Source organism: Lonchura striata, chromosome 9 (assembly GCF_050655825.1).
Source record: "Lonchura striata isolate lonStrDom1 chromosome 9, ASM5065582v1, whole genome shotgun sequence".
Classification (NCBI taxonomy): Eukaryota; Metazoa; Chordata; class Aves; order Passeriformes; family Estrildidae; genus Lonchura; species Lonchura striata.
The window spans coordinates 11,901,506-11,927,149 of NC_140711.1; positions in this window are offsets into that span (position 1 = coordinate 11,901,506).

Below are 25,644 nucleotides of genomic sequence, written 5' to 3' on the forward strand. Positions count from 1 at the left end.
AGTTTGAGGTGGGGACAACTTCGGTGTGGGGTCCATCCTTCGATATAAGGATTTTTTGCTGTCAGGGCCAGGGGCCCAGGGCCAGGGGGCCCCTGGGAACATCCTTTTTCCATTTTCCCTGGGAAAGAAAACTCAGCAGTCCAGGTTCCTGATGTCAGTTTGTAGGGCTCCCTTGGGTCTATCAGGGCAGCACAAGTTTGAGGTGGGGACAACTTCGGTGTTGGGTCCATCCTTCGATATAAGGATTCTTTGCAGTGAGGCCCCAGCCCAGGGCCAGGGGCCTCTGGGCACATCCTCTTTCCATTTTCCCTGGGAAAGAAAACTCAGCAGTCCAGGTTCCTGATGTCAGTTTGTAGGGCTCCCTTGGGTCTATCAGGGCAGCACAAGTTTGAGGTGGGGACAACTTCGGTGTGGGGTCCATCCTTCGATATAAGGATTTTTTGCAGTCAGGGCCAGGGGCCCCTGGGCACATCCTTTTTCCATTTTCCCTGGGAAAGAAAACTGAGCAGTCCAGGTTCCTGATGTCAGTTTGTATGGCTCCCTTGGGTGTATCAGGGCAGCACAAGTGTGAGGTGGGTAAAACTTCGGTGTGGGGTCCATACTTATATATAAGGATTTTTTGTAGTGAGGCCCCAGCCCAGGGCCAGAGGCCCCTGGGCACATCCTTTTTCCATTTTCCCTGGGAAAGAAAACTCAGCAGTCCAGGTTCCTGATGTCAGTTTGTAGGGCTCATTGCGTCTATCAGGGCAGCACAAGTTTGAGGTGGGGACAACTTCGGTGTGGGGTCCATCCTTCGATATAAGGATTTTTTGCAATCAGGGCCATGGGCCCCTGGGCACACCCTTTTATCATTTTCCCTGGGAAAGAAAACTCAGCAGTCCAGGTTCCTGATGTCAGTTTGTAGGGCTCCCTTGGGTCTATCAGGGCAGCACAAGTTTGAGGTGGGGACAAATTCGGTGTGGTGTCCATCCTTCGATATAAGGATTCTTTGCAGAGAGGCTCCAGCCATGGGCCAGGGGCCCCTGGGCACATCCTTTTTCCATTTTCCCTGGGAAAGAAACTCAGCAATCCAGGTTCCTGATGTCAGTTTGTAGGGCTCCCTTGGGTCTATCAGGGCAGCACAAGTTTGAGGTGCGGACAACTTCGGTGTGGGGTCCATCCTTCGATATAAGGATTTTTTGCAGTCAGGGCCAGGGGCCCCTGGGCACATCCTTTTTCCATTTTCCCTGGGAAAGAAAACTCAGCAGTCCAGGTTCCTGATGTCAGTTTGTAGGGCTCCCTTGCGTCTATCAGGGCAGCACAAGTTTGAGGTGGGGACAACTTCGGTGTGGGGTCCATCCTTCGATATAAGGATTCTTTGCAGTCAGGGCCAGGGGCCCCTGGGCACATCCTTTTTCCATTTTCCCTGGGAAAGAAAACTCAGCAGTCCAGGTTCCTGATGTCAGTTTGTAGGGCTCCCTTGGGTCTATCAGGGCAGCACAAGTTTGAGGTGGGGACAATTTCGGTGTGGGGTCCATCCTTCGATATAAGGATTTTTTGCTGTCAGGGCCAGGGGCCCAGGGCCAGGGGGCCCCTGGGAACATCCTTTTTCCATTTTCCCTGGGAAAGAAAACTCAGCAGTCCAGGTTCCTGATGTCAGTTTGTAGGGCTCCCTTGGGTCTATCAGGGCAGCACAAGTTTGAGGTGGGGACAAATTCGGTGTGGTGTCCATCCTTCGATATAAGGATTCTTTGCAGAGAGGCTCCAGCCATGGGCCAGGGGCCCCTGGGCACATCCTTTTTCCATTTTCCCTGGGAAAGAAACTCAGCAGTCCAGGTTCCTGATGTCAGTTTGTAGGGCTCTCTTGGGTGTATCAGGGCAGCACAAGTTTGAGGTGGGGACAACTTCGGTGTGGGGTCCATCCTTCGATATAAGGATTTTCTGCAGTCAGGGCCAGGGGCCCCTGGGCACATCCTTTTTCCATTTTCCCTGGGAAAGAAAACTCAGCAGTCCAGGTTCCTGATGTCAGTTTGTAGGGCTCCCTTGGGTCTATCAGGGCAGCACAAGTGTGAGGTGGGGACAACTTCGGTGTGGGGTCCATCCTTCGATATAAGGATTTTTTGCTGTCAGGGCCAGGGGCCCCTGGGCACATCCTTTTTCCATTTTCCCTGGGAAAGAAAACTCAGCAGTCCAGGTTCCTGATGTCAGTTTGTAGGGCTCCCTTGGGTGTATCAGGGCAGCACAAGTTTGAGGTGGGGACAACTTCGGTGTGGGGTCCATCCTTCGATATAAGGATTTTTTGCTGTCAGGGCCAGGGGCCCAGGGCCAGGGGCCCCTGGGCTCATCCTTTTTCCATTTTCCCTGGGAAAGAAAACTCAGCAGTCCAGGTTCCTGATGTCAGTTTGTAGGGCTCCCTTGTGTGTATCAGGGCAGTACAAGTTTGAGGTGGGGACAACTTCGGTGTGGGGTCCATCCTTCGATATAAGGATTTTTTGCTGTCAGGGCCAGGGGCCCAGGGCCAGGGGCCCCTGGGCACGTCCTTTTTCCATTTTCCCTGGGAAAGAAAACTCAGCAGTCCAGGTTCCTGATGTCAGTTTGTAGGGCTCCCTTGGGTCTATCAGGGCAGCACAAGTTTGAGGTGGGGACAACTTCGGTGTGGGGTCCATCCTTCGATATAAGGATTTTTTGCAGTCAGGGCCAGGGGCCCCTGGGCACATCCTTTTTCCATTTTCCCTGGGAAAGAAAACTCAGCAGTCCAGGTTCCTGATGTCAGTTTGTAGGGCTCCCTTGCGTCTATCAGGGCAGCACAAGTTTGAGGTGGGGACAACTTCGGTGTGGGGTCCATCCTTCGATATAAGGATTCTTTGCAGTCAGGGCCAGGGGCCCCTGGGCACATCCTTTTTCCATTTTCCCTGGGAAAGAAACTCAGCAGTCCAGGTTCCTGATGTCAGTTTGTAGGGCTCTCTTGGGTGTATCAGGGCAGCACAAGTTTGAGGTGGGGACAACTTCGGTGTGGGGTCCATCCTTCGATATAAGGATTTTCTGCAGTCAGGGCCAGGGGCCCCTGGGCACATCCTTTTTCCATTTTCCCTGGGAAAGAAAACTCAGCAGTCCAGGTTCCTGATGTCAGTTTGTAGGGCTCCCTTGGGTCTATCAGGGCAGCACAAGTGTGAGGTGGGGACAACTTCGGTGTGGGGTCCATCCTTCGATATAAGGATTTTTTGCTGTCAGGGCCAGGGGCCCCTGGGCACATCCTTTTTCCATTTTCCCTGGGAAAGAAAACTCAGCAGTCCAGGTTCCTGATGTCAGTTTGTAGGGCTCCCTTGGGTGTATCAGGGCAGCACAAGTTTGAGGTGGGGACAACTTCGGTGTGGGGTCCATCCTTCGATATAAGGATTTTTTGCTGTCAGGGCCAGGGGCCCAGGGCCAGGGGCCCCTGGGCTCATCCTTTTTCCATTTTCCCTGGGAAAGAAAACACAGCAGTCCAGGTTCCTGATGTCAGTTTGTAGGGCTCCCTTGTGTGTATCAGGGCAGTACAAGTTTGAGGTGGGGACAACTTCGGTGTGGGGTCCATCCTTCGATATAAGGATTTTTTGCTGTCAGGGCCAGGGGCCCAGGGCCAGGGGCCCCTGGGCACGTCCTTTTTCCATTTTCCCTGGGAAAGAAAACTCAGCAGTCCAGGTTCCTGATGTCAGTTTGTAGGGCTCCCTTGGGTCTATCAGGGCAGCACAAGTTTGAGGTGGGGACAACTTCGGTGTGGGGTCCATCCTTCGATATAAGGATTTTTTGCAGTCAGGGCCAGGGGCCCCTGGGCACATCCTTTTTCCATTTTCCCTGGGAAAGAAAACTCAGCAGTCCAGGTTCCTGATGTCAGTTTGTAGGGCTCCCTTGCGTCTATCAGGGCAGCACAAGTTTGAGGTGGGGACAACTTCGGTGTGGGGTCCATCCTTCGATATAAGGATTCTTTGCAGTCAGGGCCAGGGGCCCCTGGGCACATCCTTTTTCCATTTTCCCTGGGAAAGAAAACTCAGCAGTCCAGGTTCCTGATGTCAGTTTGTAGGGCTCCCTTGGGTCTATCAGGGCAGCACAAGTTTGAGGTGGGGACAACTTCGGTGTGGGGTCCATCCTTCGATATAAGGATTTTTTGCAGTCAGGGCCAGGGGCCCCTGGGCACATCCTTTTTCCATTTTCCCTGGGAAAGAAAACTCAGCAGTCCAGGTTCCTGATGTCAGTTTGTAGGGCTCCCTTGGGTCTATCAGGGCAGCACAAGTTTGAGGTGGGGACAATTTCGGTGTGGGGTCCATCCTTCGATATAAGGATTTTTTGCTGTCAGGGCCAGGGGGCCCCTGGGAACATCCTTTTTCCATTTTCCCTGGGAAAGAAAACTCAGCAGTCCAGGTTCCTGATGTCAGTTTGTAGGGCTCCCTTGGGTCTATCAGGGCAGCACAAGTTTGAGGTGGGGACAAATTCGGTGTGGTGTCCATCCTTCGATATAAGGATTCTTTGCAGAGAGGCTCCAGCCATGGGCCAGGGGCCCCTGGGCACATCCTTTTTCCATTTTCCCTGGGAAAGAAACTCAGCAGTCCAGGTTCCTGATGTCAGTTTGTAGGGCTCTCTTGGGTGTATCAGGGCAGCACAAGTTTGAGGTGGGGACAACTTCGGTGTGGGGTCCATCCTTCGATATAAGGATTTTCTGCAGTCAGGGCCAGGGGCCCCTGGGCACATCCTTTTTCCATTTTCCCTGGGAAAGAAAACTCAGCAGTCCAGGTTCCTGATGTCAGTTTGTAGGGCTCCCTTGGGTCTATCAGGGCAGCACAAGTGTGAGGTGGGGACAACTTCGGTGTGGGGTCCATCCTTCGATATAAGGATTTTTTGCTGTCAGGGCCAGGGGCCCCTGGGCACATCCTTTTTCCATTTTCCCTGGGAAAGAAAACTCAGCAGTCCAGGTTCCTGATGTCAGTTTGTAGGGCTCCCTTGGGTCTATCAGGGCAGCACAAGTTTGAGGTGGGGACAACTTCGGTGTGGGGTCCATCCTTCGATATAAGGATTTTTTGCTGTCAGGGCCAGGGGCCCAGGGCCAGGGGCCCCTGGGCTCATCCTTTTTCCATTTTCCCTGGGAAAGAAAACTCAGCAGTCCAGGTTCCTGATGTCAGTTTGTAGGGCTCCCTTGTGTGTATCAGGGCAGTACAAGTTTGAGGTGGGGACAACTTCGGTGTGGGGTCCATCCTTCGATATAAGGATTTTTTGCTGTCAGGGCCAGGGGCCCAGGGCCAGGGGCCCCTGGGCACGTCCTTTTTCCATTTTCCCTGGGAAAGAAAACTCAGCAGTCCAGGTTCCTGATGTCAGTTTGTAGGGTTCCCATGGGTCTATCAGGGCAGTACAAGTTTGAGGTGGGGACAACTTCGGTGTGGGGTCCATCCTTCGATATAAGGAATTTTTGCTGTCAGGGCCAGGGGCCCAGGGCCAGGGGCCCCTGGGCACGTCCTTTATCCATTTTCCCTGGGAAAGAAAACTCAGCAGTCCAGGTTCCTGATGTCAGTTTGTAGGGCTCCCTTGGGTGTATCAGGGCAGCACAAGTTTGAGGTGGGGACAACTTTGGTCTGGGGTCCATCCTTCGATATAAGGATTTTTTGCTGTCAGGGCCAGGGGCCGAGGGCCAGGGGCCCCTGGGCACATCCTTTTTCCATTTTCCCTGGGAAAGAAAACTCAGCAGTCCAGGTTCCTGATGTCAGTTTGTAGGGCTCCCTTGGGTCTATCAGGGCAGCACAATTTTGAGGTGGGGACAACTTCGGTGTGGGGTCCATCCTTCGATATAAAGATTCTTTGCAGAGAGGCTCCAGCCATGGGCCAGGGGCCCCTGGGCACATCCTTTTTCCATTTTCCCTGGGAAAGAAACTCAGCAGTCCAGGTTCCTGATGTCAGTTTGTAGGGCTCTCTTGGGTCTATCAGGGCAGCACAAGTTTGAGGTGCGGACAACTTCGGTGTGGGGTCCATCCTTCGATATAAGGATTTTTTGCTGTCAGGGCCAGGGGCCCCTGGGCACATCCTTTTTCCATTTTCCCTGGGAAAGAAAACTCAGCAGTCCAGGTTCCTGATGTCAGTTTGTAGGGCTCCCTTGGGTCTATCAGGGCAGCACAAGTTTGAGGTGGGGACAAATTCGGTGTGGGGTCCATCCTTCGATATAAGGATTTTTTGCAGTCAGGGCCAGGGGCCCCTGGGCACATCCTTTTTCCATTTTCCCTGGGAAAGAAAACTCAGCAGTCCAGGTTCCTGATGTCAGTTTGTAGGGCTCCCTTGGGTCTATCAGGGCAGCACAAGTTTGAGGTGGGGACAACTTCGGTGTGGGGTCCATCCTTCGATATAAGGATTTTTTGCAGTCAGGGCCAGGGGCCCCTGGGCACATCCTTTTTCCATTTTCCCTGGGAAAGAAAACTCAGCAGTCCAGGTTCCTGATGTCAGTTTGTAGGGCTCCCTTGGGTCTATCAGGGCAGCACAAGTTTGAGGTGGGGACAAATTCGGTGTGGTGTCCATCATTCGATATAAGGATTCTTTGCAGAGAGGCTCCAGCCATGGGCCAGGGGCCCCTGGGCACATCCTTTTTCCATTTTCCCTGGGAAAGAAACTCAGCAGTCCAGGTTCCTGATGTCAGTTTGTAGGGCTCTCTTGGGTGTATCAGGGCAGCACAAGTTTGAGGTGGGGACAACTTCGGTGTGGGGTCCATCCTTCGATATAAGGATTTTTTGCAGTCAGGGCCAGGGGCCCCTGGGCACATCCTTTTTCCATTTTCCCTGGGAAAGAAAACTCAGCAGTCCAGGTTCCTGATGTCAGTTTGTAGGGCTCCCTTGGGTCTATCAGGGCAGCACAAGTGTGAGGTGGGGACAACTTCGGTGTGGGGTCCATCCTTCGATATAAGGATTTTTTGCTGTCAGGGCCAGGGGCCCCTGGGCACATCCTTTTTCCATTTTCCCTGGGAAAGAAAACTCAGCAGTCCAGGTTCCTGATGTCAGTTTGTAGGGCTCCCTTGGGTGTATCAGGGCAGCACAAGTTTGAGGTGGGGACAACTTCGGTGTGGGGTCCATCCTTCGATATAAGGATTTTTTGCTGTCAGGGCCAGGGGCCCAGGGCCAGGGGCCCCTGGGCTCATCCTTTTTCCATTTTCCCTGGGAAAGAAAACTCAGCAGTCCAGGTTCCTGATGTCAGTTTGTAGGGCTCCCTTGTGTGTATCAGGGCAGTACAAGTTTGAGGTGGGGACAACTTCGGTGTGGGGTCCATCCTTCGATATAAGGATTTTTTGCTGTCAGGGCCAGGGGCCCAGGGCCAGGGGGCCCCTGGGAACATCCTTTTTCCATTTTCCCTGGGAAAGAAAACTCAGCAGTCCAGGTTCCTGATGTCAGTTTGTAGGGCTCCCTTGGGTCTATCAGGGCAGCACAAGTTGGAGGTGGGGACAACTTCGGTGTTGGGTCCATCCTTCGATATAAGGATTCTTTGCAGTGAGGCCCCAGCCCAGGGCCAGGGGCCTCTGGGCACATCCTTTTTCCATTTTCCCTGGGAAAGAAAACTCAGCAGTCCAGGTTCCTGATGTCAGTTTGTAGGGTTCCCTTGGGTCTATCAGGGCAGCACAAGTTTGAGGTGGGGACAACTTCGGTGTGGGGTCCATCCTTCGATATAAGGATTTTTTGCAGTCAGGGCCAGGGGCCCCTGGGCACATCCTTTTTCCATTTTCCCTGGGAAAGAAAACTCAGCAGTCCAGGTTCCTGATGTCAGTTTGTATGGCTCCCTTGGGTGTATCAGGGCAGCACAAGTGTGAGGTGGGTAAAACTTCGGTGTGGGGTCCATACTTATATATAAGGATTTTTTGTAGTGAGGCCCCAGCCCAGGGCCAGAGGCCCCTGGGCACATCCTTTTTCAATTTTCCCTGGGAAAGAAAACTCAGCAGTCCAGGTTCCTGATGTCAGTTTGTAGGGCTCCCTTGGGTCTATCAGGGCAGCACAAGTTTGAGGTGGGGACAACTTCGGTGTGGGGTCCATCCTTCGATATAAGGATTTTTTGCAGTCAGGGCCAGGGGCCCCTGGGCACATCCTTTTTCCATTTTCCCTGGGAAAGAAAACTCAGCAGTCCAGGTTCCTGATGTCAGTTTGTAGGGCTCCCTTGGGTCTATCAGGGCAGCACAAGTTTGAGGTGGGGACAAATTCGGTGTGGTGTCCATCATTCGATATATGGATTCTTTGCAGAGAGGCTCCAGCCATGGGCCAGGGGCCCCTGGGCACATCCTTTTTCCATTTTCCCTGGGAAAGAAACTCAGCAGTCCAGGTTCCTGATGTCAGTTTGTAGGGCTCTCTTGGGTGTATCAGGGCAGCACAAGTTTGAGGTGGGGACAACTTCGGTGTGGGGTCCATCCTTCGATATAAGGATTTTTTGCTGTCAGGGCCAGGGGCCCAGGGCCAGGGGCCCCTGGGCTCATCCTTTTTCCATTTTCCCTGGGAAAGAAAACTCAGCAGTCCAGGTTCCTGATGTCAGTTTGTAGGGCTCCCTTGTGTGTATCAGGGCAGTACAAGTTTGAGGTGGGGACAACTTCGGTGTGGGGTCCATCCTTCGATATAAGGATTTTTTGCTGTCAGGGCCAGGGGCCCCTGGGAACATCCTTTTTCCATTTTCCCTGGGAAAGAAAACTCAGCAGTCCAGGTTCCTGATGTCAGTTTGTAGGGCTCCCTTGGGTCTATCAGGGCAGCACAAGTTGGAGGTGGGGACAACTTCGGTGTTGGGTCCATCCTTCGATATAAGGATTCTTTGCAGTGAGGCCCCAGCCCAGGGCCAGGGGCCTCTGGGCACATCCTTTTTCCATTTTCCCTGGGAAAGAAAACTCAGCAGTCCAGGTTCCTGATGTCAGTTTGTAGGGTTCCCTTGGGTCTATCAGGGCAGCACAAGTTTGAGGTGGGGACAACTTCGGTGTGGGGTCCATCCTTCGATATAAGGATTTTTTGCAGTCAGGGCCAGGGGCCCCTGGGCACATCCTTTTTCCATTTTCCCTGGGAAAGAAAACTCAGCAGTCCAGGTTCCTGATGTCAGTTTGTAGGGCTCCCTTGGGTGTATCAGGGCAGCACAAGTGTGAGGTGGGTAAAACTTCGGTGTGGGGTCCATACTTATATATAAGGATTTTTTGTAGTGAGGCCCCAGCCCAGGGCCAGAGGCCCCTGGGCACATCCTTTTTCAATTTTCCCTGGGAAAGAAAACTCAGCAGTCCAGGTTCCTGATGTCAGTTTGTAGGGCTCCCTTGGGTCTATCAGGGCAGCACAAGTTTGAGGTGGGGACAACTTCGGTGTGGGGTCCATCCTTCGATATAAGGATTTTTTGCAGTCAGGGCCAGGGGCCCCTGGGCACATCCTTTTTCCATTTTCCCTGGGAAAGAAAACTCAGCAGTCCAGGTTCCTGATGTCAGTTTGTAGGGCTCCCTTGCGTCTATCAGGGCAGCACAAGTTTGAGGTGGGGACAACTTCGGTGTGGGGTCCATCCTTCGATATAAGGATTTTTTGCAATCAGGGCCATGGGCCCCTGGGCACAACCTTTTATCATTTTCCCTGGGAAAGAAAACTCAGCAGTCCAGGTTCCTGATGTCAGTTTGTAGGGCTCCCTTGGGTCTATCAGGGCAGCACAAGTTTGAGGTGGGGACAAATTCGGTGTGGTGTCCATCCTTCGATATAAGGATTCTTTGCAGAGAGGCTCCAGCCATGGGCCAGGGGCCCCTGGGCACATCCTTTTTCCATTTTCCCTGGGAAAGAAACTCAGCAATCCAGGTTCCTGATGTCAGTTTGTAGGGCTCCCTTGGGTCTATCAGGGCAGCACAAGTTTGAGATGCGGACAACTTCGGTGTGGGGTCCATCCTTCGATATAAGGATTTTTTGCAGTCAGGGCCAGGGGCCCCTGGGCACATCCTTTTTCCATTTTCCCTGGGAAAGAAAACTCAGCAGTCCAGGTTCCTGATGTCAGTTTGTAGGGCTCCCTTGCGTCTATCAGGGCAGCACAAGTTTGAGGTGGGGACAACTTCGGTGTGGGGTCCATCCTTCGATATAAGGATTTTTTGCAGTCAGGGCCAGGGGCCCCTGGGCACATCCTTTTTCCATTTTCCCTGGGAAAGAAAACTCAGCAGTCCAGGTTCCTGATGTCAGTTTGTAGGGCTCCCTTGGGTCTATCAGGGCAGCACAAGTTTGAGGTGGGGACAACTTCGGTGTGGGGTCCATCCTTCGATATAAGGATTTTTTGCAGTCAGGGCCAGGGGCCCCTGGGCACATCCTTTTTCCATTTTCCCTGGGAAAGAAAACTCAGCAGTCCAGGTTCCTGATGTCAGTTTGTAGGGCTCCCTTGGGTCTATCAGGGCAGCACAAGTTTGAGGTGGGGACAATTTCGGTGTGGGGTCCATCCTTCGATATAAGGATTTTTTGCTGTCAGGGCCAGGGGCCCAGGGCCAGGGGGCCCCTGGGAACATCCTTTTTCCATTTTCCCTGGGAAAGAAAACTCAGCAGTCCAGGTTCCTGATGTCAGTTTGTAGGGCTCCCTTGGGTCTATCAGGGCAGCACAAGTTTGAGGTGGGGACAAATTCGGTGTGGTGTCCATCCTTCGATATAAGGATTCTTTGCAGAGAGGCTCCAGCCATGGGCCAGGGGCCCCTGGGCACATCCTTTTTCCATTTTCCCTGGGAAAGAAACTCAGCAGTCCAGGTTCCTGATGTCAGTTTGTAGGGCTCTCTTGGGTGTATCAGGGCAGCACAAGTTTGAGGTGGGGACAACTTCGGTGTGGGGTCCATCCTTCGATATAAGGATTTTTTGCTGTCAGGGCCAGGGGCCCAGGGCCAGGGGCCCCTGGGCTCATCCTTTTTCCATTTTCCCTGGGAAAGAAAACTCAGCAGTCCAGGTTCCTGATGTCAGTTTGTAGGGCTCCCTTGTGTGTATCAGGGCAGTACAAGTTTGAGGTGGGGACAACTTCGGTGTGGGGTCCATCCTTCGATATAAGGATTTTTTGCTGTCAGGGCCAGGGGCCCAGGGCCAGGGGCCCCTGGGCACGTCCTTTTTCCATTTTCCCTGGGAAAGAAAACTCAGCAGTCCAGGTTCCTGATGTCAGTTTGTAGGGTTCCCTTGGGTCTATCAGGGCAGTACAAGTTTGAGGTGGGGACAACTTCGGTGTGGGGTCCATCCTTCGATATAAGGATTTTTTGCTGTCAGGGCCAGGGGCCCAGGGCCAGGGGCCCCTGGGCACGTCCTTTATCCATTTTCCCTGGGAAAGAAAACTCAGCAGTCCAGGTTCCTGATGTCAGTTTGTAGGGCTCCCTTGGGTCTATCAGGGCAGCACAAGTTTGAGGTGGGGACAAATTCGGTGTGGTGTCCATCCTTCGATATAAGGATTCTTTGCAGAGAGGCTCCAGCCATGGGCCAGGGGCCCCTGGGCACATCCTTTTTCCATTTTCCCTGGGAAAGAAACTCAGCAGTCCAGGTTCCTGATGTCAGTTTGTAGGGCTCTCTTGGGTGTATCAGGGCAGCACAAGTTTGAGGTGGGGACAACTTCGGTGTGGGGTCCATCCTTCGATATAAGGATTTTTTGCAGTCAGGGCCAGGGGCCCCTGGGCACATCCTTTTTCCATTTTCCCTGGGAAAGAAAACTCAGCAGTCCAGGTTCCTGATGTCAGTTTGTAGGGCTCCCTTGGGTCTATCAGGGCAGCACAAGTGTGAGGTGGGGACAACTACGGTGTGGGGTCCATCCTTCGATATAAGGATTTTTTGCTGTCAGGGCCAGGGGCCCCTGGGCACATCCTTTTTCCATTTTCCCTGGGAAAGAAAACTCAGCAGTCCAGGTTCCTGATGTCAGTTTGTAGGGCTCCCTTGGGTGTATCAGGGCAGCACAAGTTTGAGGTGGGGACAACTTCGGTGTGGGGTCCATCCTTCGATATAAGGATTTTTTGCTGTCAGGGCCAGGGGCCCAGGGCCAGGGGCCCCTGGGCTCATCCTTTTTCCATTTTCCCTGGGAAAGAAAACTCAGCAGTCCAGGTTCCTGATGTCAGTTTGTAGGGCTCCCTTGGGTGTATCAGGGCAGCACAAGTTTGAGGTGGGGACAACTTTGGTCTGGGGTCCATCCTTCGATATAAGGATTTTTTGCTGTCAGGGCCAGGGGCCGAGGGCCAGGGGCCCCTGGGCACATCCTTTTTCCATTTTCCCTGGGAAAGAAAACTCAGCAGTCCAGGTTCCTGATGTCAGTTTGTAGGGCTCCCTTGGGTCTATCAGGGCAGCACAATTTTGAGGTGGGGACAACTTCGGTGTGGGGTCCATCCTTCGATATAAAGATTCTTTGCAGTGAGGCCCCAGCCCAGGGCCAGGGGCCCCTGGGCACATCCTTTTTCCATTTACCCTGGGAAAGAAAACTCAGCAGTCCAGGTTCCTGATGTCAGTTTGTAGGGCTCCCTTGGGTGTATCAGGGCAGCACAAGTTTGAGGTGGGGACAAATTCGGTGTGGGCTCCATCCTTCGATATAAGGATTTTTTGCAGTCAGGGCCTGGGGCCTCTGGGCACATCCTTTTTCCATTTTCCCTGGGAAAGAAAACTCAGCAATCCAGGTTCCTGATGTCAGTTTGTAGGGTTCCCTTGGGTCTATCAGGGCAGCACAAGTTTGAGGTGGGGACAACTTCGGTGTGGGGTCCATCCTTCGATATAAGGATTTTTTGCAGTCAGGGCCAGGGGCCCCTGGGCACATCCTTTTTCCATTTTCCCTGGGAAAGAAAACTCAGCAGTCCAGGTTCCTGATGTCAGTTTGTAGGGCTCCCTTGGGTCTATCAGGGCAGCACAAGTTTGAGGTGGGGACAACTTCGGTGTGGGGTCCATCCTTCGATATAAGGATTTTTTGCAGTCAGGGCCAGGGGCCCCTGGGCACATCCTTTTTCCATTTTCCCTGGGAAAGAAAACTCAGCAGTCCAGGTTCCTGATGTCAGTTTGTAGGGCTCCCTTGGGTCTATCAGGGCAGCACAAGTTTGAGGTGGGGACAACTTCGGTGTGGGGTCCATCCTTCGATATAAGGATTTTTTGCTGTCAGGGCCAGGGGCCCAGGGCCAGGGGGCCCCTGGGAACATCCTTTTTCCATTTTCCCTGGGAAAGAAAACTCAGCAGTCCAGGTTCCTGATGTCAGTTTGTAGGGCTCCCTTGGGTGTATCAGGGCAGCACAAGTTTGAGGTGGGGACAACTTCGGTGTGGGGTCCATCCTTCGATATAAAGATTTTTTGAAGTCAGGGCCAGGGGCCCCTGGGCACATCCTATGGCCATTTTGCCTGGGAAAGAAAACTCAGCAGTCCAAGTTCCTGATGTCAGTTTGTAGGGCTCCCTTGGGTGTATCAGGGCAGCACAAGTTAGAGGTGGGGACAAATTCGGTGTGGTGTCCATCCTTCGATATAAGGATTTTTTGCAGTCAGGGCCAGGGGTCCCTGGGCACAACCTTTTTCCATTTTCCCTGGGAAGGAAAACTCAGCAGTCCAGGTTCCTGATGTCAGTTTGTAGGGCTCCCTTGGGTCTATCAGGGCAGCACAAGTTTGAGGTGGGGACAATTTCGGTGTGGGGTCCATCCTTCGATATAAGGATTTTTTGCTGTCAGGGCCAGGGGCCCAGGGCCAGGGGGCCCCTGGGAACATCCTTTTTCCATTTTCCCTGGGAAAGAAAACTCAGCAGTCCAGGTTCCTGATGTCAGTTTGTAGGGCTCCCTTGGGTCTATCAGGGCAGCACAAGTTTGAGGTGGGGACAACTTCGGTGTTGGGTCCATCCTTCGATATAAGGATTCTTTGCAGTGAGGCCCCAGCCCAGGGCCAGGGGCCTCTGGGCACATCCTTTTTCCATTTTCCCTGGGAAAGAAAACTCAGCAGTCCAGGTTCCTGATGTCAGTTTGTAGGGTTCCCTTGGGTCTATCAGGGCAGCACAAGTTTGAGGTGGGGACAACTTCGGTGTGGGGTCCATCCTTCGATATAAGGATTTTTTGCAGTCAGGGCCAGGGGCCCCTGGGCACATCCTTTTTCCATTTTCCCTGGGAAAGAAAACTCAGCAGTCCAGGTTCCTGATGTCAGTTTGTATGGCTCCCTTGGGTGTATCAGGGCAGCACAAGTGTGAGGTGGGTAAAACTTCGGTGTGGGGTCCATCCTTCGATATAAGGATTTTTTGTAGTGAGGCCCCAGCCCAGGGCCAGAGGCCCCTGGGCACATCCTTTTTCCATTTTCCCTGGGAAAGAAAACTCAGCAGTCCAGGTTCCTGATGTCAGTTTGTAGGGCTCCCTTGCGTCTATCAGGGCAGCACAAGTTTGAGGTGGGGACAACTTCGGTGTGGGGTCCATCCTTCGATATAAGGATTTTTTGCAGTCAGGGCCAGGGGCCCCTGGGCACATCCTTTTTCCATTTTCCCTGGGAAAGAAAACTCAGCAGTCCAGGTTCCTGATGTCAGTTTGTAGGGCTCCCTTGGGTCTATCAGGGCAGCACAAGTTTGAGGTGGGGACAACTTCGGTGTGGGGTCCATCCTTCGATATAAGGATTTTTTGCAATCAGGGCCATGGGCCCCTGGGCACACCCTTTTATCATTTTCCCTCGGAAAGAAAACTCAGCAGTCCAGGTTCCTGATGTCAGTTTGTAGGGCTCCCTTGGGTCTATCAGGGCAGCACAAGTTTGAGGTGGGGACAAATTCGGTGTGGTGTCCATCCTTCGATATAAGGATTCTTTGCAGAGAGGCTCCAGCCATGGGCCAGGGGCCCCTGGGCACATCCTTTTTCCATTTTCCCTGGGAAAGAAACTCAGCAATCCAGGTTCCTGATGTCAGTTTGTAGGGCTCCCTTGGGTCTATCAGGGCAGCACAAGTTTGAGGTGGGGACAACTTCGGTGTGGGGTCCATCCTTCGATATAAGGATTTTTTGCAGTCAGGGCCAGGGGCCCCTGGGCACATCCTTTTTCCATTTTCCCTGGGAAAGAAAACTCAGCAGTCCAGGTTCCTGATGTCAGTTTGTAGGGCTCCCTTGGGTCTATCAGGGCAGCACAAGTTTGAGGTGGGGACAACTTCGGTGTGGGGTCCATCCTTCGATATAAGGATTTTTTGCAGTCAGGGCCAGGGGCCCCTGGGCACATCCTTTTTCCATTTTCCCTGGGAAAGAAAACTCAGCAGTCCAGGTTCCTGATGTCAGTTTGTAGGGCTCCCTTGGGTCTATCAGGGCAGCACAAGTTTGAGGTGGGGACAACTTCGGTGTGGGGTCCATCCTTCGATATAAGGATTTTTTGCAGTCAGGGCCAGGGGCCCCTGGGCACATCCTTTTTCCATTTTCCCTGGGAAAGAAAACTCAGCAGTCCAGGTTCCTGATGTCAGTTTGTAGGGCTCCCTTGGGTCTATCAGGGCAGCACAAGTTTGAGGTGGGGACAATTTCGGTGTGGGGTCCATCCTTCGATATAAGGATTTTTTGCTGTCAGGGCCAGGGGCCCAGGGCCAGGGGGCCCCTGGGCACATCCTTTTTCCATTTTCCCTGGGAAAGAAAACTCAGCAGTCCAGGTTCCTGATGTCAGTTTGTAGGGCTCCCTTGGGTCTATCAGGGCAGCACAAGTTTGAGGTGGGGACAAATTCGGTGTGGTGTCCATCCTTCGATATAAGGATTCTTTGCAGAGAGGCTCCAGCCATGGGCCAGGGGCCCCTGGGCACATCCTTTTTCCATTTTCCCTGGGAAAGAAACTCAGCAGTCCAGGTTCCTGATGTCAGTTTGTAGGGCTCTCTTGGGTGTATCAGGGCAGCACAAGTTTGAGGTGGGGACAACTTCGGTGTGGGGTCCATCCTTCGATATAAGGATTTTTTGCAGTCAGGGCCAGGGGCCCCTGGGCACATCCTTTTTCCATTTTCCCTGGGAAAGAAAACTCAGCAGTCCAGGTTCCTGATGTCAGTTTGTAGGGCTCCCTTGGGTCTATCAGGGCAGCACAAGTGTGAGGTGGGGACAACTTCGGTGTGGGGTCCATCCTTCGATATAAGGATTTTTTGCTGTCAGGGCCAGGGGCCCCTGGGCACATCCTTTTTCCATTTTCCCTGGGAAAGAAAACTCAGCAGTCCAGGTTCCTGATGTCAGTTTGTAGGGCTCCCTTGGGTGTATCAGGGCAGCACAAGTTTGAGGTGGGGACAACTTCGGTGTGGGGTCCATCCTTCGATATAAGGATTTTTTGCTGTCAGGGCCAGGGGCCCAGGGCCAGGGGCCCCTGGGCTCATCCTTTTTCCATTTTCCCTGGGAAAGAAAACTCAGCAGTCCAGGTTCCTGATGTCAGTTTGTAGGGCTCCCTTGTGTGTATCAGGGAGGTACAAGTTTGAGGTGGGGACAACTTCGGTGTGGGGTCCATCCTTCGATATAAGGATTTTTTGCTGTCAGGGCCAGGGGCCCAGGGCCAGGGGGCCCCTGGGAACATCCTTTTTCCATTTTCCCTGGGAAAGAAAACTCAGCAGTCCAGGTTCCTGATGTCAGTTTGTAGGGCTCCCTTGGGTCTATCAGGGCAGCACAAGTTTGAGGTGGGGACAACTTCGGTGTTGGGTCCATCCTTCGATATAAGGATTCTTTGCAGTGAGGCCCCAGCCCAGGGCCAGGGGCCTCTGGGCACATCCTTTTTCCATTTTCCCTGGGAAAGAAAACTCAGCAGTCCAGGTTCCTGATGTCAGTTTGTAGGGTTCCCTTGGGTCTATCAGGGCAGCACAAGTTTGAGGTGGGGACAACTTCGGTGTGGGGTCCATCCTTCGATATAAGGATTTTTTGCAGTCAGGGCCAGGGGCCCCTGGGCACATCCTTTTTCCATTTTCCCTGGGAAAGAAAACTCAGCAGTCCAGGTTCCTGATGTCAGTTTGTATGGCTCCCTTGGGTGTATCAGGGCAGCACAAGTGTGAGGTGGGTAAAACTTCGGTGTGGGGTCCATACTTATATATAAGGATTTTTTGTAGTGAGGCCCCAGCCCAGGGCCAGAGGCCCCTGGGCACATCCTTTTTCCATTTTCCCTGGGAAAGAAAACTCAGCAGTCCAGGTTCCTGATGTCAGTTTGTAGGGCTCCCTTGCGTCTATCAGGGCAGCACAAGTTTGAGGTGGGGACAACTTCGGTGTGGGGTCCATCCTTCGATATAAGGATTTTTTGCAGTCAGGGCCAGGGGCCCCTGGGCACATCCTTTTTCCATTTTCCCTGGGAAAGAAAACTCAGCAGTCCAGGTTCCTGATGTCAGTTTGTAGGGCTCCCTTGGGTCTATCAGGGCAGCACAAGTTTGAGGTGGGGACAACTTCGGTGTGGGGTCCATCCTTCGATATAAGGATTTTTTGCAATCAGGTCCATGGGCCCCTGGGCACACCCTTTTATCATTTTCCCTCGGAAAGAAAACTCAGCAGTCCAGGTTCCTGATGTCAGTTTGTAGGGCTCCCTTGGGTCTATCAGGGCAGCACAAGTTTGAGGTGGGGACAAATTCGGTGTGGTGTCCATCCTTCGATATAAGGATTCTTTGCAGAGAGGCTCCAGCCATGGGCCAGGGGCCCCTGGGCACATCCTTTTTCCATTTTCCCTGGGAAAGAAACTCAGCAATCCAGGTTCCTGATGTCAGTTTGTAGGGCTCCCTTGGGTCTATCAGGGCAGCACAAGTTTGAGGTGCGGACAACTTCGGTGTGGGGTCCATCCTTCGATATAAGGATTTTTTGCAGTCAGGGCCAGGGGCCCCTGGGCACATCCTTTTTCCATTTTCCCTGGGAAAGAAAACTCAGCAGTCCAGGTTCCTGATGTCAGTTTGTAGGGCTCCCTTGGGTCTATCAGGGCAGCACAAGTGTGAGGTGGGGACAACTTCGGTGTGGGGTCCATCCTTCGATATAAGGATTTTTTGCTGTCAGGGCCAGGGGCCCCTGGGCACATCCTTTTTCCATTTTCCCTGGGAAAGAAAACTCAGCAGTCCAGGTTCCTGATGTCAGTTTGTAGGGCTCCCTTGGGTGTATCAGGGCAGCACAAGTTTGAGGTGGGGACAACTTCGGTGTGGGGTCCATCCTTCGATATAAGGATTTTTTGCTGTCAGGGCCAGGGGCCCAGGGCCAGGGGCCCCTGGGCTCATCCTTTTTCCATTTTCCCTGGGAAAGAAAACTCAGCAGTCCAGGTTCCTGATGTCAGTTTGTAGGGCTCCCTTGTGTGTATCAGGGCAGTACAAGTTTGAGGTGGGGACAACTTCGGTGTGGGGTCCATCCTTCGATATAAGGATTTTTTGCTGTCAGGGCCAGGGGCCCAGGGCCAGGGGCCCCTGGGCACGTCCTTTTTCCATTTTCCCTGGGAAAGAAAACTCAGCAGTCCAGGTTCCTGATGTCAGTTTGTAGGGTTCCCTTGGGTCTATCAGGGCAGTACAAGTTTGAGGTGGGGACAACTTCGGTGTTGGGTCCATCCTTCGATATAAGGATTTTTTGCTGTCAGGGCCAGGGGCCCAGGGCCAGGGGCCCCTGGGCACGTCCTTTATCCATTTTCCCTGGGAAAGAAAACTCAGCAGTCCAGGTTCCTGATGTCAGTTTGTAGGGCTCCCTTGGGTCTATCAGGGCAGCACAAGTTTGAGGTGGGGACAACTTTGGTCTGGGGTCCATCCTTCGATATAAGGATTTTTTGCTGTCAGGGCCAGGGGCCGAGGGCCAGGGGCCCCTGGGCACATCCTTTTTCCATTTTCCCTGGGAAAGAAAACTCAGCAGTCCAGGTTCCTGATGTCAGTTTGTAGGGCTCCCTTGGGTCTATCAGGGCAGCACAATTTTGAGGTGGGGACAACTTCGGTGTGGGGTCCATCCTTCGATATAAAGATTCTTTGCAGTGAGGCCCCAGCCCAGGGCCAGGGGCCCCTGGGCACATCCTTTTTCCATTTACCCTGGGAAAGAAAACTCAGCAGTCCAGGTTCCTGATGTCAGTTTGTAGGGCTCCCTTGGGTGTATCAGGGCAGCACAAGTTTGAGGTGGGGACAAATTCGGTGTGGGCTCCATCCTTCGATATAAGGATTTTTTGCAGTCAGGGCCTGGGGCCTCTGGGCACATCCTTTTTCCATTTTCCCTGGGAAAGAAAACTCAGCAATCCAGGTTCCTGATGTCAGTTTGTAGGGTTCCCTTGGGTCTATCAGGGCAGCACAAGTTTGAGGTGGGGACAACTTCGGTGTGGGGTCCATCCTTCGATATAAGGATTTTTTGCAGTCAGGGCCAGGGGCCCCTGGGCACATCCTTTTTCCATTTTCCCTGGGAAAGAAAACTCAGCAGTCCAGGTTCCTGATGTCAGTTTGTAGGGCTCCCTTGGGTCTATCAGGGCAGCACAAGTTTGAGGTGGGGACAACTTCGGTGTGGGGTCCATCCTTCGATATAAGGATTTTTTGCAGTCAGGGCCAGGGGCCCCTGGGCACATCCTTTTTCCATTTTCCCTGGGAAAGAAAACTCAGCAGTCCAGGTTCCTGATGTCAGTTTGTAGGGTTCCCTTGGGTCTATCAGGGCAGCACAAGTTTGAGGTGGGGACAACTTCGGTGTTGGGTCCATCCTTCGATATAAGGATTCTTTGCAGTGAGGCCCCAGCCCAGGGCCAGGGGCCCCTGGGCACATCCTTTTTCCATTTTCCCTGGGAAAGAAAACTCAGCAGTCCAGGTTCCTGATGTCAGTTTGTAGGGTTCCCTTGGGTGTATCAGGACAGCACAAGTTTGAGGTGGGGACAACTTCGGTGTGGGGTCCATCCTTCGATATAAGGATTTTTTGCAGTCAGGGCCAGGGGCCCCTGGGCACACCCTTTTATCATTTTCCCTGGGAAAGAAAACTCAGCAGTCCAGGTTCCTGATGTCAGTTTGTAGGGCTCCCTTGGGTCTATCAGGGCAGCACAAGTTTGAGGTGGGGACAAATTCGGTGTGGTGTCCATCCTTCGATATAAGGATTCTTTGCAGAGAGGCTCCAGCCATGGGCCAGGGGCCCCTGGGCACATCCTTTTTCCATTTTCCCTGGGAAAGAAACTCAGCAGTCCAGGTTCCTGATGTCAGTTTGTAGGGCTCTCTTGGGTCTATCAGGGCAGCACAAGTTTGAGGTGCGGACAACTTCGGTGTGGGGTCCATCCTTCGATATAAGGATTTTTTGCAGTCAGGGCCAGGGGCCCCTGGGCACATCCTTTTTCCATTTTCCCTGGGAAAGAAAACTCAGCAGTCCAGGTTCCTGATGTCAGTTTGTAGGGCTCCCTTGGGTCTATCAGGGCAGCACAAGTTTGAGGTGGGGACAACTTCGGTGTGGGGTCCATCCTTCGATATAAGGATTTTTTGCAGTCAGGGCCAGGGGCCCCTGGGCACATCCTTTTTCCATTTTCCCTGGGAAAGAAAACTCAGCAGTCCAGGTTCCTGATGTCAGTTTGTAGGGCTCCCTTGGGTCTATCAGGGCAGCACAAGTTTGAGGTGGGGACAACTTCGGTGTGGGGTCCATCCTTCGATATAAGGATTTTTTGCAGTCAGGGCCAGGGGCCCCTGGGCACATCCTTTTTCCATTTTCCCTGGGAAAGAAAACTCAGCAGTCCAGGTTCCTGATGTCAGTTTGTAGGGCTCCCTTGGGTCTATCAGGGCAGCACAAGTTTGAGGTGGGGACAATTTCGGTGTGGGGTCCATCCTTCGATATAAGGATTTTTTGCTGTCAGGGCCAGGGGCCCAGGGCCAGGGGGCCCCTGGGAACATCCTTTTTCCATTTTCCCTGGGAAAGAAAACTCAGCAGTCCAGGTTCCTGATGTCAGTTTGTAGGGCTCCCTTGGGTCTATCAGGGCAGCACAAGTTTGAGGTGGGGACAAATTCGGTGTGGTGTCCATCCTTCGATATAAGGATTCTTTGCAGAGAGGCTCCAGCCATGGGCCAGGGGCCCCTGGGCACATCCTTTTTCCATTTTCCCTGGGAAAGAAACTCAGCAGTCCAAGTTCCTGATGTCAGTTTGTAGGGCTCTCTTGGGTGTATCAGGGCAGCACAAGTTTGAGGTGGGGACAACTTCGGTGTGGGGTCCATCCTTCGATATAAGGATTTTTTGCAGTCAGGGCCAGGGGCCCCTGGGCACATCCTTTTTCCATTTTCCCTGGGAAAGAAAACTCAGCAGTCCAGGTTCCTGATGTCAGTTTGTAGGGCTCCCTTGGGTCTATCAGGGCAGCACAAGTGTGAGGTGGGGACAACTTCGGTGTGGGGTCCATCCTTCGATATAAGGATTTTTTGCTGTCAGGGCCAGGGGCCCCTGGGCACATCCTTTTTCCATTTTCCCTGGGAAAGAAAACTCAGCAGTCCAGGTTCCTGATGTCAGTTTGTAGGGCTCCCTTGGGTGTATCAGGGCAGTACAAGTTTGAGGTGGGGACAACTTCGGTGTGGGGTCCATCCTTCGATATAAGGATTTTTTGCTGTCAGGGCCAGGGGCCCAAGGCCAGGGGCCCCTGGGCTCATCCTTTTTCCATTTTCCCTGGGAAAGAAAACTCAGCAGTCCAGGTTCCTGATGTCAGTTTGTAGGGCTCCCTTGTGTGTATCAGGGCAGTACAAGTTTGAGGTGGGGACAACTTCGGTGTGGGGTCCATCCTTCGATATAAGGATTTTTTGCAGTCAGGGCCAGGGGCCCCTGGGCACATCCTTTTTCCATTTTCCCTGGGAAAGAAAACTCAGCAGTCCAGGTTCCTGATGTCAGTTTGTAGGGCTCCCTTGGGTCTATCAGGGCAGCACAAGTGTGAGGTGGGGACAACTTCGGTGTGGGGTCCATCCTTCGATATAAGGATTTTTTGCTGTCAGGGCCAGGGGCCCCTGGGCACATCCTTTTTCCATTTTCCCTGGGAAAGAAAACTCAGCAGTCCAGGTTCCTGATGTCAGTTTGTAGGGCTCCCTTGGGTGTATCAGGGCAGCACAAGTTTGAGGTGGGGACAACTTCGGTGTGGGGTCCATCCTTCGATATAAGGATTTTTTGCTGTCAGGGCCAGGGGCCCAAGGCCAGGGGCCCCTGGGCTCATCCTTTTTCCATTTTCCCTGGGAAAGAAAACTCAGCAGTCCAGGTTCCTGATGTCAGTTTGTAGGGCTCCCTTGTGTGTATCAGGGCAGTACAAGTTTGAGGTGGGGACAACTTCGGTGTGGGGTCCATCCTTCGATATAAGGATTTTTTGCTGTCAGGGCCAGGGGCCCAGGGCCAGGGGGCCCCTGGGAACATCCTTTTTCCATTTTCCCTGGGAAAGAAAACTCAGCAGTCCAGGTTCCTGATGTCAGTTTGTAGGGCTCCCTTGGGTCTATCAGGGCAGCACAAGTTTGAGGTGGGGACAACTTCGGTGTTGGGTCCATCCTTCGATATAAGGATTCTTTGCAGTGAGGTCCCAGCCCAGGGCCAGGGGCCTCTGGGCACATCCTTTTTCCATTTTCCCTGGGAAAGAAAACTCAGCAGTCCAGGTTCCTGATGTCAGTTTGTAGGGCTCCCTTGCGTCTATCAGGGCAGCACAAGTTTGAGGTGGGGACAACTTCGGTGTGGGGTCCATCCTTCGATATAAGGATTTTTTGCAGTCAGGGCTAGGGGCCCCTGGGCACATCCTTTTTCCATTTTCCCTGGGAAAGAAAACTCAGCAGTCCAGGTTCCTGATGTCAGTTTGTAGGGCTCCCTTGGGTCTATCAGGGCAGCACAAGTTTGAGGTGGGGACAACTTCGGTGTGGGGTCCATCCTTCGATATAAGGATTTTTTGCAATCAGGGCCATGGGCCCCTGGGCACACCCTTTTATCATTTTCCCTCGGAAAGAAAACTCAGCAGTCCAGGTTCCTGATGTCAGTTTGTAGGGCTCCCTTGGGTCTATCAGGGCAGCACAAGTTTGAGGTGGGGACAAATTCGGTGTGGTGTCCATCCTTCGATATAAGGATTCTTTGCAGAGAGGCTCCAGCCATGGGCCAGGGGCCCCTGGGCACATCCTTTTTCCATTTTCCCTGGGAAAGAAACTCAGCAATCCAGGTTCCTGATGTCAGTTTGTAGGGCTCCCTTGGGTCTATCAGGGCAGCACAAGTTTGAGGTGCGGACAACTTCGGTGTGGGGTCCATCCTTCGATATAAGGATTTTTTGCAGTCAGGGCCAGGGGCCCCTGGGCACATCCTTTTTCCATTTTCCCTGGGAAAGAAAACTCAGCAGTCCAGGTTCCTGATGTCAGTTTGTAGGGCTCTCTTGCGTCTATCAGGGCAGCACAAGTTTGAGGTGGGGACAACTTCGGTGTGGGGTCCATCCTTCGATATAAGGATTCTTTGCAGTCAGGGCCAGGGGCCCCTGGGCACATCCTTTTTCCATTTTCCCTGGGAAAGAAAACTCAGCAGTCCAGGTTCCTGATGTCAGTTTGTAGGGCTCCCTTGGGTCTATCAGGGCAGCACAAGTTTGAGGTGGGGACAACTTTGGTGTGGGGTCCATCCTTCGATATAAGGATTTTTTGCAGTCAGGGCCAGGGGCCCCTGGGCACATCCTTTTTCCATTTTCCCTGGGAAAGAAAACTCAGCAGTCCAGGTTCCTGATGTCAGTTTGTAGGGCTCCCTTGGGTCTATCAGGGCAGCACAAGTTTGAGGTGGGGACAATTTCGGTGTGGGGTCCATCCTTCGATATAAGGATTTTTTGCAGTCAGGGCCAGGGGCCCTGGGCCAGGGGGCCCCTGGGAACATCCTTTTTCCATTTTCCCTGGGAAAGAAAACTCAGCAGTCCAGGTTCCTGATGTCAGTTTGTAGGGCTCCCTTGGGTCTATCAGGGCAGCACAAGTTTGAGGTGGGGACAAATTCGGTGTGGTGTCCATCCTTCGATATAAGGATTCTTTGCAGAGAGGCTCCAGCCATGGGCCAGGGGCCCCTGGGCACATCCTTTTTCCATTTTCCCTGGGAAAGAAACTCAGCAGTCCAGGTTCCTGATGTCAGTTTGTAGGGCTCTCTTGGGTGTATCAGGGCAGCACAAGTTTGAGGTGGGGACAACTTCGGTGTGGGGTCCATCCTTCGATATAAGGATTTTATGCAGTCAGGGCCAGGGGCCCCTGGGCACATCCTTTTTCCATTTTCCCTGGGAAAGAAAACTCAGCAGTCCAGGTTCCTGATGTCAGTTTGTAGGGCTCCCTTGGGTCTATCAGGGCAGCACAAGTGTGAGGTGGGGACAACTTCGGTGTGGGGTCCATCCTTCGATATAAGGATTTTTTGCTGTCAGGGCCAGGGGCCCCTGGGCACATCCTTTTTCCATTTTCCCTGGGAAAGAAAACTCAGCAGTCCAGGTTCCTGATGTCAGTTTGTAGGGCTCCCTTGGGTGTATCAGGGCAGCACAAGTTTGAGGTGGGGACAACTTCGGTGTGGGGTCCATCCTTCGATATAAGGATTTTTTGCTGTCAGGGCCAGGGGCCCAGGGCCAGGGGCCCCTGGGCTCATCCTTTTTCCATTTTCCCTGGGAAAGAAAACTCAGCAGTCCAGGTTCCTGATGTCAGTTTGTAGGGCTCCCTTGTGTGTATCAGGGCAGTACAAGTTTGAGGTGGGGACAACTTCGGTGTGGGGTCCATCCTTCGATATAAGGATTTTTTGCTGTCAGGGCCAGGGGCCCAGGGCCAGGGGCCCCTGGGCACGTCCTTTTTCCATTTTCCCTGGGAAAGAAAACTCAGCAGTCCAGGTTCCTGATGTCAGTTTGTAGGGTTCCCTTGGGTCTATCAGGGCAGTACAAGTTTGAGGTGGGGACAACTTCGGTGTGGGGTCCATCCTTCGATATAAGGATTTTTTGCTGTCAGGGCCAGGGGCCCAGGGCCAGGGGCCCCTGGGCACGTCCTTTATCCATTTTCCCTGGGAAAGAAAACTCAGCAGTCCAGGTTCCTGATGTCAGTTTGTAGGGCTCCCTTGGGTGTATCAGGGCAGCACAAGTTTGAGGTGGGGACAACTTTGGTCTGGGGTCCATCCTTCGATATAAGGATTTTTTGCTGTCAGGGCCAGGGGCCGAGGGCCAGGGGCCCCTGGGCACATCCTTTTTCCATTTTCCCTGGGAAAGAAAACTCAGCAGTCCAGGTTCCTGATGTCAGTTTGTAGGGCTCCCTTGGGTCTATCAGGGCAGCACAATTTTGAGGTGGGGACAACTTCGGTGTGGGGTCCATCCTTCGATATAAAGATTCTTTGCAGAGAGGCTCCAGCCATGGGCCAGGGGCCCCTGGGCACATCCTTTTTCCATTTTCCCTGGGAAAGAAACTCAGCAGTCCAGGTTCCTGATGTCAGTTTGTAGGGCTCCCTTGGGTCTATCAGGGCAGCACAAGTTTGAGGTGGGGACAAATTCGGTGTGGGCTCCATCCTTCGATATAAGGATTTTTTGCAGTCAGGGCCAGGGGCCCCTGGGCACATCCTTTTTCCATTTTCCCTGGGAAAGAAAACTCAGCAGTCCAGGTTCCTGATGTCAGTTTGTAGGGCTCCCTTGGGTCTATCAGGGCAGCACAAGTTTGAGGTGGGGACAACTTCGGTGTGGGGTCCATCCTTCGATATAAGGATTTTTTGCAGTCAGGGCCAGGGGCCCCTGGGCACATCCTTTTTCCATTTTCCCTGGGAAAGAAAACTCAGCAGTCCAGGTTCCTGATGTCAGTTTGTAGGGCTCCCTTGGGTCTATCAGGGCAGCACAAGTTTGAGGTGGGGACAATTTCGGTGTGGGGTCCATCCTTCGATATAAGGATTTTTTGC